Genomic DNA, 12,216 nt, shown 5'->3' on the forward strand with positions numbered 1-12,216 from the left:
AATCTTCTTATAGCCCAGGCCATCTTTGTGGAGAGCAACAATTCTATTTCTCACATCCTCAGAGAGTTCTTTGCCATGAGGTGCCATGTTGAATATCCAGTGGCCAGTATGAGAGAATTGTACCCAAAACACCAAATTTAACAGCCCTGCTCCCCATTTACACCTGGGACCTTGACACATGACACCAGGGAGGGACAGCGACACATTTGGGCACAATTTGGACATGTTCACTGTGGGGTGTACTCACTTATGTTGCCAGCTATTTAGACATTAATGGCTGTGTGTTGAGTTATTTTCAGAAGACAGTAAATCTACACTGCTATACAAGTTGTACACTGACTACTCTAAGTTATATCCAAGTTTCATGTCTATAGTGTTGTCCCATGAAAAGATATAATGAAATATTTGCAGAAATGTGAGGGGTGTACTCACTTTTGTGATACACTGTATATATAAGGAATAATTATCAATATTATGTATACACAATGTTATATATATACACTCAATATTATATATATACACTCAATATTATATATATATATATGATGTGTTTGATCTCTGCAGGCGGTGGTTCATCATACAAAACGATCAGCTTCTATACAAGAAGAGGTTTAAGGTAGGTCACATGACTTTACATTATCTAAATCAGCTCTCTCCTGGACTCTGTGAAATACCCATAATGCACCGCAGTCTTACGCCCCTCATAATTTAGGTGCATCACAGCAGAGGTCGACTTCTGTGCCGGGATGCGCCCCTAATCGCCCCCGTCGTGTTTAAGTCTGGGATGATTTCACCGGCGTTTATATCATCGACTGTATAAATAAGAAGGTTTTATGTTCTATTCCCCCAGCGTGACTTCACGGTGCTGGCGGAAGACCTGCAGCTCTGTTCGGTCCAGAGCTGCAAGGACGCCGGGCGACGCTTCTGCTTCCGGGTGGTCACGCCCACAAGGTAAGTCCAGATCTATAATCATCAGAGATAGACAGACAGACAGACAGACAGATGATCAATAGACAGACAGACATGGTCAAAAGACAGATAGATAGGCAGACGGACAGATAGACAGACAGATAGATGATCAGTAGACAGACACACATATTAGACAAATAGATAGTCAGACAGACAGATAGAAAGACAGACAGGCAGATAGATAGATGATCAATAGACAGACAATAGGTAGATAGACAAGATTATTGATAGACAGACAGATAGATGATCAATAGACAGATAGACAGATGATCACGAAGCAGACAGACATGCTAGATAGACATATGGATAGACAGACAAACAAATATTAGACAGACAAATGGATAGTCAGACAGAAAGATAGATGATCAATAGACAGACATACAGATTATCAATAAACAGACAGACAGATGCTAGATAGACAGATAGACAAGAAGACAGATTATAGATGAATAGATAATCAATAGACAGACAATTGATAGACAGGATGATTGAAAGAAAAATAGATAGACAGACTGCAAGATAGATGATCAATAGACATACAGACAGATGATCAATAAGCAGACAGACAGATAGATGCTAGATAGACAGATAGACAAAAAGATAGATTATAGATAAATAGATAACTGATAGACAGACAGATAGATGATCAATAGACAGATCAATAGACATACTATTTATTTATGTGTCTATCAATCTGTCTGTCTGAATGTCTGTCTATCTATCTGTTTATCTATCTACTCAATCTGTCTATCTGTCTGCATCCTATATAATCTGTATCTATCACCGTGTGTGTACAGGAGCTGTACGTTCCAGGCCGACTGTGAGGCAGGTAGACGGGCGTGGATCAGCGCCATTCAGAACCTGACTGAGAGAGAAGAAGGAACAGTCGAGAGCGAGGTGAATTATCATCACCACTATACTCCGGGAGGGGAGGGGTTCAGTTCTCGTCTCTGTAACACCAGTTTAATGTGTCTGAATCAGAAGGGGTACGAGGACGATTCGAAATCAGGCTCCAGTGAGACGTTATTGGACAGGGAGATTCAGTTGGAGGACTCACAGGAACCGCGGGCGTCTTCTGAAGCTCCAGGTAACCTTAACACCACCACATTCGAGTCCCACACTATTGAACTCTAGTGACTATATATTTAACCCTTGGGGTTCGTAGGTGGGATCAGTTCTAGAGAAATCGTCTGTGATGCTCCCAATAACAAGGGTGAGTACGCCGAACCTTTATTTGGACCCTTATTTTTGGTCCACATGACACATGAAGCATCATTGGTGATACTTGGGTTAAAGATGCTGAAGAAGAACCCACTGAAGGAGACCCCGGTAAAGGAGAAACTGATAAAGGAGAAACCACTAAAGGAGAACCCACTGAAGGAGACCCCGCTAAAGAAGAAACTGCTAAAGGAGAACCCACTGAAGGAGACCCCGCTAAAGAAGAAACTGCTAAAGGAGAACCCACTGAAGGAGAACCCGCTAAAGAAGAAACTGCTAAAGGAGAACCCACGGAAGGAGACCCCGCTAAAGAAGAAACTGCTAAAGGACAACCCGCTGAAGGAGAACCCACTGAAAGAGAACCCGGTGAAGGAGAAACCGCTAAAGGAGAAACCGCCGATGGAGGACGTGAAGAGGAGAAGACGACCGACACGAACCCGGACAGCTTTGAGAGCCGATACACCGTCGGAGAGCTGCTGGGAAAGGGAGGCTGCGGTTCGGTCTACGAAGGCGTCCGTAAGGTGGACGGGAACCAGGTGAGTGTCAGTTTGTTGTGTTGATCCTCCCCTGGGTCCTCCTATGGCTCCAGATACCTGTGATGACCTTCCAGGACCTTATAGGTTCACGGAGACTTCCGAGTAGCACCCTGGCCCCCTGAATTCCCTTTGTTCCCAATCTATGGATCCTCCCCAGGATCCTCCCTACAACCTACCGGGACATTATTGAGACAAACCCGGGATGCACACTAAGAAGGTCTGAGTCCCTGGTGATACCGGATACCACAGGATGCCTTCGGATGTCTCGTGGAGTCCACGTGTCGGCGGTCCGAGTTACTCCTGAAGAAGGTCTTGTTTTGTGATCTGGCTTCCCAGACTTGAACCCTGTGCAGCGCCTCGAGCAAGTGCAGTCAGCACGGCTCCAGACACCCGTGGAGACCTACCAGGACCTTATCGAGTCTCTTGTATTAAAAATCTACTAATGATCGTTTACTTGTGTGTTTAGGTTGCCATCAAATACGTGGTGAAGGATGAGCACCTCAGATTTACCAGGATTGTAAGTGACTTTACCTTTCAGATGAAGTAAATACCGTATAGACTGGATACACATTAAATCATTTGACCTTGTCTCTTCTACCATCAGCCCGGCGAGACAGAGTTGCTCCCCGTCGAGGTGGCCCTGATGCGCATGGTGTCCAGGCCACCCATCAGCCCGTACGTGCTGAAGCTCCTGGAGTGGTTCGACACGCCCGAGCGCTGCGTCCTGATTCTGGAGTGCCCCGTCCCCTGCGTAGACCTCTACCAGCTGATGCTCGAGAAGGGCAGGCTGAGGATGCCATTCGCCCGGCACGTCATGCGGCGGGTTGTCCTGGCGGTGCTCCACTGCCGCGACCGCGGGGTCCTGCACAGGGACATTAAGCTCCAGAACATCCTTCTGAACACAGAGACGCTGGAGGTGAAGCTGATAGACTTCGGATGCGGTGACCTGTTGAAGGATACTCCGTACTACACGTATTCAGGTAACTGTGCACCAACTTTGGGTACTTTGGTTTGGACTTTGGGTACGAGTTTGTCTTCTTTGTTCATGTAGGCACGTGGGTATACTCGCCACCCGAGTGGATAACCAAGAAGAAGTACTATGGCTGCCCTGCGACAGTCTGGAGTCTGGGCATACTGCTGTTTTTCTTGGTTTGTGGACACCTGCCATTTCGGTCTAAGAAGGAGATCACCAAAGGGCATCTAGTGTTCAAACCTGGTGTGTCTCATGGTAAGGAAATATATACATTAAGACCTGCACATACGCTGACCAGGCATAACATTATGACCACTGACAGGTGAAGTGACTCAAGGAGTGAATCGTGATGGATAGATGACTGGGTCAGAGCATCTCCAAATCTGCAGCTCTTGTGGGGTGGTCCAGGGAGGGTAGAGTGGTAAACCAGTGACAGGGTCATGGGCAGCCAAGGCTCGCTGATGCATCTGTGGCCCCCGATCCGGCAGAAGAGCTCCTGTAGCTCAAAGGTAGCAGCAGACCAGTCAGGATGCCCATGGTGACCCCTGTCCACGTCGCTCACCTGGGGGAACACATGGCACCAGGATGCACTATGGGAAGAAGTTCTGCCAACATTCTGCTGGGAAACTTTGGGTTGGGTCACTCTGACACGTAGCTCCTACCTAAGCATTTGAGGACCACATCCACCCTTCCATGGATTCTCCAGATCTCGATTCAACCGAGCGTCCGTGAGATGTGCTGGACAAACAAGTCCATGGAGGCCACATTATCAGGAAGGTGGTCATAATGTTATGCCTGATCAGTGTATCTTCTTCAGATCTAAACACCGTATAATTTGAATCTGCATTGTCGCACTCGCCAGCCTGCTGCCATCTGATCGAACAATGCCTCAAGAAGAAGCCCAGCAAGCGCCTCACCCTCGGGCAGATCCTCCTGCACGGGTGGTTCCATGAGTAGCCTGAAGACTAGGTCCAGACGGTGTAGATCTTTACACTCGTACTGGCGGCTGCAAAAAAGAGGGTAACATGACAGAAAAACACGTATCAAATAATTCAAGCGATGTACGAATGATTTAATAACGTCTTGGGCGTTTCTCTCCTAGGATCTGCGAGTCTTCCAGCGAAGGTACGACTGGCTGATACAGATGCTGGAGAATCGGACTAATCGGATGTGGGCCGAAGTGGAGCTGACACAGATCGGGGTGAGTTTGACTCAGTCTGAACCTGGCACTATATTTACTACTATATGTGTCGACTGCCGGATGCCACCCATGCGGTTACCCATAGCGACTACGCCATCAGTCAGAACCACATTCCTACCATTCTAATAGACAATCTACTTTTCTTCTACTCACAGATCCAACATGTCAACTTTATGGACATCGTCTTTGAGCTGGTGCTGCTTCTGGGAAGAGCGAGGATGCATCAGATTATTTCAGTAAGAGAGTCTGTGCTCTATAGAGTCTAGAATTAATCTGTTCTGCACTACAAGTGTAGTCAAACACACCCATGAGGCTTTTCTTACATTGATTAGTTGACGCAGTACCAGAGACGAAGGCTCTTTCTGGACCGGCTGATTGCTCTCATCTATTCGTGTGTTACGCCCAGAAGGACTGAACGGCAGTACACGGAGCGTTATTTATTCCATCTTCAGGTGCGTGTTCTTTACACCACAAATGATCTCGAAAAAAACTGTCTGCTAGTAATCTGTTATTTATTCTTTTTCTCTCTCTCAGACTGAGATGCTGAGCTTCCTGGATGAAATCTTCACTCTGGACGAGTCTTTGTACGCAAAACCTGAAGCCCTGGCTGCTGCACTGGAGACGCTTTTATGGCGGAGCCTCCGACGGTTTCATGAAAGGCTGGAAACAGAGGATATCTAAAGGCCAACCCTGATTAGAACCTTTATTTAACTGTCAGGGATGCAGGTCTGGTGGTTGACGTGTTTTTCATGTGTGTTCACAGTTTGTATACCTGTGGAGGTGCGTCAGGACCCAAGACATGGGAGACGTGTGAAGATACCACCGATGTGGAAGCGTGTATTGGATTTCTGATAGACGCGCTGCCATTAGGACAACGTCTTTACATCAGGACAACGCCCGTATGACTTTGTGGACCAGATCCAGATGTGTAAAAAGCTGATGTTCTGTAAAAATTTTATAAAAAAAGAAGGAACTGTGATTCATTCATTCTCTGGCGTCTTTATTCTCTAAAAGAAAAGATTTCCAATTATTTCACTGATTGCTATAAAAAGTTGGGACAGAGGCAGAATAAGAGTGGAAGGTTTATAGAAGATTAAAGTTACAGTTGCTTTCCATGCTGCTCTTTATTTTGAGGGAATCTGAGTTGTGAGATGTGGGAACAAACTGGGAACTGGAATGTGGACACAATACAGAGGAAGTAAAGGTGTCCAGATATTTGAGGAAAAGAGGCTCTACATGGCAAAGGAACCAATTTACTGCTCCTATTTTATACTTACACTTACCCCAGTTCTAGTAATTGAGAGTTAAGGGCCTCACTCAGGGACCCAACAGAGACAATCCACCAATGGTGTGGCTTGAACCTGCAACCTTTTGATTGCTAGCCCAGTACCTTAACCACTAATACCAAGTTCACACTACACGACTGTGTTCAGATCTCTGTTCAGTTAACACTACACAGTGGACAGTGAGTGTAGAAACAAGGAGGTGGTTTTATTGTTATGAATGATCAGTGTAGTCTGTTTAGTTCTACAATTACTGACTGTAGTCCACCTGGTCAATGGTCACATTGAAAAACAAAGCAAGTATTATTTAGGTGGTGGATCATTCTCAGCACTGCAGTGATACTGACATGGTGTGTTAGTGTGGAACAATTTACAATAGTGTGAAAGAATAAAGAAAATGAAGTAATTAAAAGTGAGTGAGGTAAAACTGTAATCAGGTAGTATAGAGAAGTCTGTACGGTTTACCTCAGCTGCCTCAGGACACGTCTCAATTTGTTCATGCTTTGAGTTATTTCTCCTGCTAAAAAATTTAAATTGAATTAAAGTTTAGTGTAGAATTACACTGTAAAAAAAAATAGCGTAAAAAAACGGTATTTTTCTGGCAGCAGGGGCGCCAGAGAATGCCTGTAAAAAAATGGAAAAATACTGTAAAATTTAAAACGGAGATAAACTGTTAAAAAACGGTAATTATATTTACCATAATTAACATCTATCACTGTAATTTTACAGGAAATTGTCCTATATTTTCATGAAATCTATTTTTAACATATATTAATTGTTAGAACAGTGTCATACACCTCTAAAAAAACAGAATAATTCTCTTTATAAATGATAAAGAAAAGTTTAAGTACAGATATATACTACTGTTATCACAAGAAATTAGCATATAAAACAAAAAAAACCATGTAATTTTACTTAGCAAAAGCCCAATTTTAAATTAACTGTCAGAGGTATTGCAAAAATTATCTGTTAAATTGTCTTTTTTTATTATTCAAATACATTAATAAACTGTCAAAATAAAAGCATTTTTCCCTAAAACATGTTACCTGTAGTTTTAAATTGTTTTTCTTCATTTAAAAATATAAGCTCAAAAAAATTAGAAGTAGGTTAAGATTTGTCTGCATAACACTTTAAATTACTGTGAAATTTTGCAGCTCTTACATGTTATATAGAACTTTAGAACATATACAGAACTTGCAGTATGAAAATGCAGTATATAAATAACTTTTGTTAAATTCAGCATCAAAATGGATCAAAATCCACCACAGTTCAGCTATTTTTGACCCAAATAATTTTCACACAAATGAACAGTAAGTGTAGAAACAACGAGGTAATATTATATATTTAATGTTATGGCTGATCAGTGTAAGAATCAGACGTCTTTAACACAATACAGCATACAATACAATACAATAAGTGCAATCAGAATTCATTTAAATGGAAAATGTTTAACAAAGCACCATACAGTTAAGTGAAATGTCTACAAAACATGAAACACGTATAAATCTGAATTATGTACAAAACACAGTACCAACATTGAAGTTTTCAGAAAGTGCAACCACAGTGGGATTCGATAAACAGTACATCACAAGTGTAATACTCAGTATGGACCACATCTCACTGAACAGCTTGGTATTTAGTAATTGAGCTTCATGACAGTTTGTTAGCATCTAGTTCCAGAAACAAACAGTTTTTGGAGTACATCAAAAGTGTATCTGAATGTAGGAGGGTAACAAGTTATAAATCATAAGGTTATAAATATATAAGGCATAAATCAGCCCGAACTGCAAAGGCAAGGAACACACTGCCCAGGTCTTCTAGAACCACACCACCTTCTAATACCACTCCAGTATTGGCAGGGGGGGTCCATGGCTTCAGCTCCCTCAACTCTAGTCACACAGATCCCCAGAACAGTCTCCCGATCCCCCGTTCAGTTGCAGCCATATCAACATCCTACAATGGAACAGAGGATGAAAAAATCACTTTCTTGAACTTAACAGTACACAAATATCCATTTAGGACTTAACATATCTCACTTTAACCTTTATTTCAACTCAGACGTAAAAGATGGGGTGGTTGCTGTAACAACTCAGAGGAAACTTGTGCTTACCTTCACCCTCCTAGCGCTGATGGTATTGCGTGATTGGGGGAATCCTAAACTGTAGATGAAATTGGATACTTTTAAAATTATATATAAATAAAAAACTACTAAAGAAAACTAAAGGAAATCAAAATCAGCAAGACAAATATTTATAAAGAAATACCAGCTTAAATAAAAAAAGACATAAAATACATAAAACAAAAAAAAAAGTAAAAGAACCAAACAGAATAAATAATAAGAATTTCCACATTTTTTCTTCTTCACTTAATCTAAACTTAACTTGGTGTTCAGTCAAAAGTAGCTCAATATTCAAATTAGCATAAAATGTAGAAAAAAAAATTACCAGTAAAAGGTCAGTCCAACTGCAAATACACATTTCCAACCATCTGTAAACAGAAGATACAAAACATCAATTGTTTTGTTGTAAATAACTAAAATATTATTTCTATAGTAAAGACTTTAACATTACAAATTAACTGAGCATGAAGTTCCCCTCAGGCTCGAGCTGCCTGCTCACAGCTTAGCTAGCTAGGTTGTGTGTCCATGTTTTTTAATGCACTGGCACCGCAAATATTACACATCTTTTTATTTTCTACCTTCCTCTAATATACTTCCGCATGAAGTAATTTAAGCCATTTTTACCTTTCGGGAAAGAATCTTACTGCCACAAGTTGAGAATACTGGCTTTTGAACTTGACTAGCTTAGCACTAGCTAGCACCACGGCAATGCAACGTTATCACACAGCGCAACCGGACTTAATATACAGTCAGCCAGCGGCAATCTATTAAAATCTGCCTCAAAAATTTAATATGATTCACAGAAACCCTGGAAAGATGTTAATAAATAAATCACTATAAGCAGGTCCGCCGTTAGCGTTAGCATTAGCACGCGTGAATTAGCGTTAGCATTTTTAAACAAATAAAGCATGCACAACAGTAAAACTTGAATATTATTTAACTAAAGAGCTATATTAAACAATATAATAAGATAAACATCATTATTAGCATGCAATAAGACATAAAACAAGATTTTGTAAAGCTTCACATTACCTGAGACGCCATTGAAACACAACGTGCCTTCACGATGTATTGCGTAATCCCTGGTGCGTCATATCCGGTTTCACCTGATAAACTTATTGCATTAAGTAGTTCCAGGGAAATAAAGCAACTAAGTTAAGTTGAGTCTTCTACAAAACATCAAATATTATGAATGGTTCATTTATTTAAGTTAAATAAACACAATACAGTCATGTTTAAATCTAAAATGTAACTGATTTGTGTCACACCAGCACATATTCTTTATGCAAAACCAACAGGCACCCAAAACCCTTTTTGTGAGTGTGTACCTGGTAGGTTAGAGCATCATTTTATATCTGTGGTGCTCTGGTTGGAATGTGCACCCAACATGTTGCACAGATGAACTGTAATACATTTTTCTGTGTTTTGGGGAATGTGGGGATGGGTAAATTATGCTTGATTTAAATATTATAAATGAGAGAATAAATCACAGTTAATAACTTTAAATTTGACTATGGTTTTACACAGTTTGTATAAATGCACTTATTTAACAATTCAATCTTTAAATTAATACAAATGCATAAATGAAGTAAAAGTTAAAATCTGTTTAAATTGTATTGTTGCCTGTCTCATAAGGTAGGCAATACCTTTGTTTTTCCAATTTATGTATGTAAAGTAGTGGTTAAGAAATGCAAAATTACTAAATATTTCTTTCTTTGCTCACATATTTTTTCTGCAATTGTACATTTTTACATGTATTATTAACAGTATTTTTATTTATTTGACAGTGATATATCGGCATAACAAAAGGTTTCTCTTTGAAAATTACAGAAGATTCTGCTATTTTTGTCAGTGAATATTACTTTATTTTTACAGTTAGTTTTGTTAAAAGTGTCATCAAAAAACTGTTAAAAAACTGATTTTTTATGTATTTCATTTATACAGATTTTTTTTGGTAAATCACATGACGCTTTTCAATATACAGTTTATTCTTGTAATTTTACAAAAAAATTCTGTCTTTTATAAATACAGGGAAAAACTGTAAAAATTTACTGGGAAAACCTGTAAAAAAATGTTTATTTTTTACAGTGTATGTAAGATCTACAGAAAATAGCTGAGCTGGCTGGTTAGAGGTCTCAGTTGGTTAGAGCGTGGCGCTAATAACGCCAAGGTCATGGGTTCGATCCCTGTATGGACCACACCCACTTTTGGACTTAAACTTACAAACAAGTGAACCTTCTCTAACAAGCAGGTCCTATTGACCTGAGCTTCAAACGTTGTCTCTGACAAGTGTGAGATCTTTTTAATGCCCCTCTCATTCAGGTCAGAAACATGCCATTATTTCAATTAGCCAAACTTAACTGCCCTGCTGTAAAAGTTAGCAAGTCATGTGACCTGTGTGTACCGTCCAGTGAGAGTGCAGTGCACGTGTCTCTGTGGCGCAATCGGTTAGCGTATTCAGCTGTTAAACGAAAGGTTGGTGGTTTGAGCCCATCCAGGCACGAGTGCCTTTTATTGCACAACCTGCCTGTTGATCATCGGATATGAGACACAACAATGTGTAGTCCCACAGAGTAGTGGCAATAAGTAACTGAAAACATCCAGTAAACAACAGTCCTACAAGCACAAACATCCACCTGATAAGTCACTGGAGACCGGCTGTACAAAGTGGAAGAACCTTTTGGTTTCCGTAGATGTTAAATGAAGATACTCACCCAATGTGGGGCTCGAACCCACGACCCTGAGATTAAGAGTCTCATGCTCTACCGTCTGAGCTAGCCGGGCTTAAGCAGCAGGTCAGAACAGACAGCTCATCGGTCAGACCATCAGAGAGGTTTAGGTTTAATTCACTAACATCACGACCAGATTAAGAACTAATTCACAGTTTACAAACAAACACAATTCAGAATAAGTAACAGAAACAGACACAGACTTACTGTTGCTGTATTATATTGTATTATAGTGTTAAACTGTAGCCTATTTTATTGAGATTATGCTTTAATGCTGTATTTTCTTACATGTATTTAATCCAGCACAGTGGTTAAACTGCACAACCCAACAAGTTAAAATAACCCATCATGTGTTCTGTCCAATATTTACACAGTGCTGGTTGCCAAATAACACATTTTCACCTGCATTTTGCCTTTTCTTTCCTGTATACCAAACACCATTGCAGGTAAACGCCATTGCAGGTCTACAACATGTTACAAAAACACTTGGGACACTTTATTTTTGCTTTCTTTATCTTGCCGGTGTCACGTTGTATTGAAACTAAAATAAATAAATAAAAACTTTACAGTTTCAAAAAATAACAACAAACACAACAACAACAATTCAATAATAATGTCACAAATCTGTACCCAAGCAACAAGCTGTAATTTATCTAGCACCACTAGATGAGAACGATCTCTGCACAACATTTTGAACTTCACTTTAAAAGTCAGTTCAGTGTGTTTTACTGTAGTAAGAATAGCTCCACATGTTTTGTACGTAGTGTTTATGGTATTTAAGCTGGATGAATAGATGGAAGTTAACATGTAATCTAAGGTGACTTAAGTTTACTCGCTGCTGTTGGCTTATAAAGTTTTATTGAACAAACTGGCTCGTATTTTGGCACTGATATACCTTCCTGAATGGTGATCTGCTTGGTCGACAGAACTAACACAAGTAATCGTGGTCTACACCCCACAAGCGCTGTGCTGTACTTGCGCAGGTGCTATGTGATAACGATATTTTTGGCAAAACACTGAAAAATATTTTATTTATTTAGAGAAAACACTATTGCAAAAAAATAATGTTCAGGTTTTATTTAGAATTAATGTAAGTTAACACATCGTAAAATACGTAGGAAGTATGTAAGAATTACACACACTTTTCTTTATTTTATCTTTCATTCTGACATGCTGCTTAAGCCCAGC

General features: G+C 40.3%; 1 long non-coding RNA gene across 1 annotated transcript; it reads right to left on the reverse strand.

The window, feature by feature from the left end:
• Positions 1-7,535: 7,535 nt before the first annotated feature.
• LOC134326957 (uncharacterized) lies at positions 7,536-9,392 on the reverse strand. Its single transcript, XR_010014657.1, has 4 exons — positions 9,332-9,392; positions 8,625-8,667; positions 8,291-8,339; positions 7,536-8,133 (listed from the first exon to the last, which is right to left on the reverse strand). It is a non-coding gene; the product is annotated as an uncharacterized LOC134326957 (long non-coding RNA).
• Positions 9,393-12,216: the final 2,824 nt, after the last annotated feature.

This window comes from Trichomycterus rosablanca, chromosome 14 (assembly GCF_030014385.1).
Source record: "Trichomycterus rosablanca isolate fTriRos1 chromosome 14, fTriRos1.hap1, whole genome shotgun sequence".
Lineage (NCBI taxonomy): Eukaryota > Metazoa > Chordata > Actinopteri > Siluriformes > Trichomycteridae > Trichomycterus > Trichomycterus rosablanca.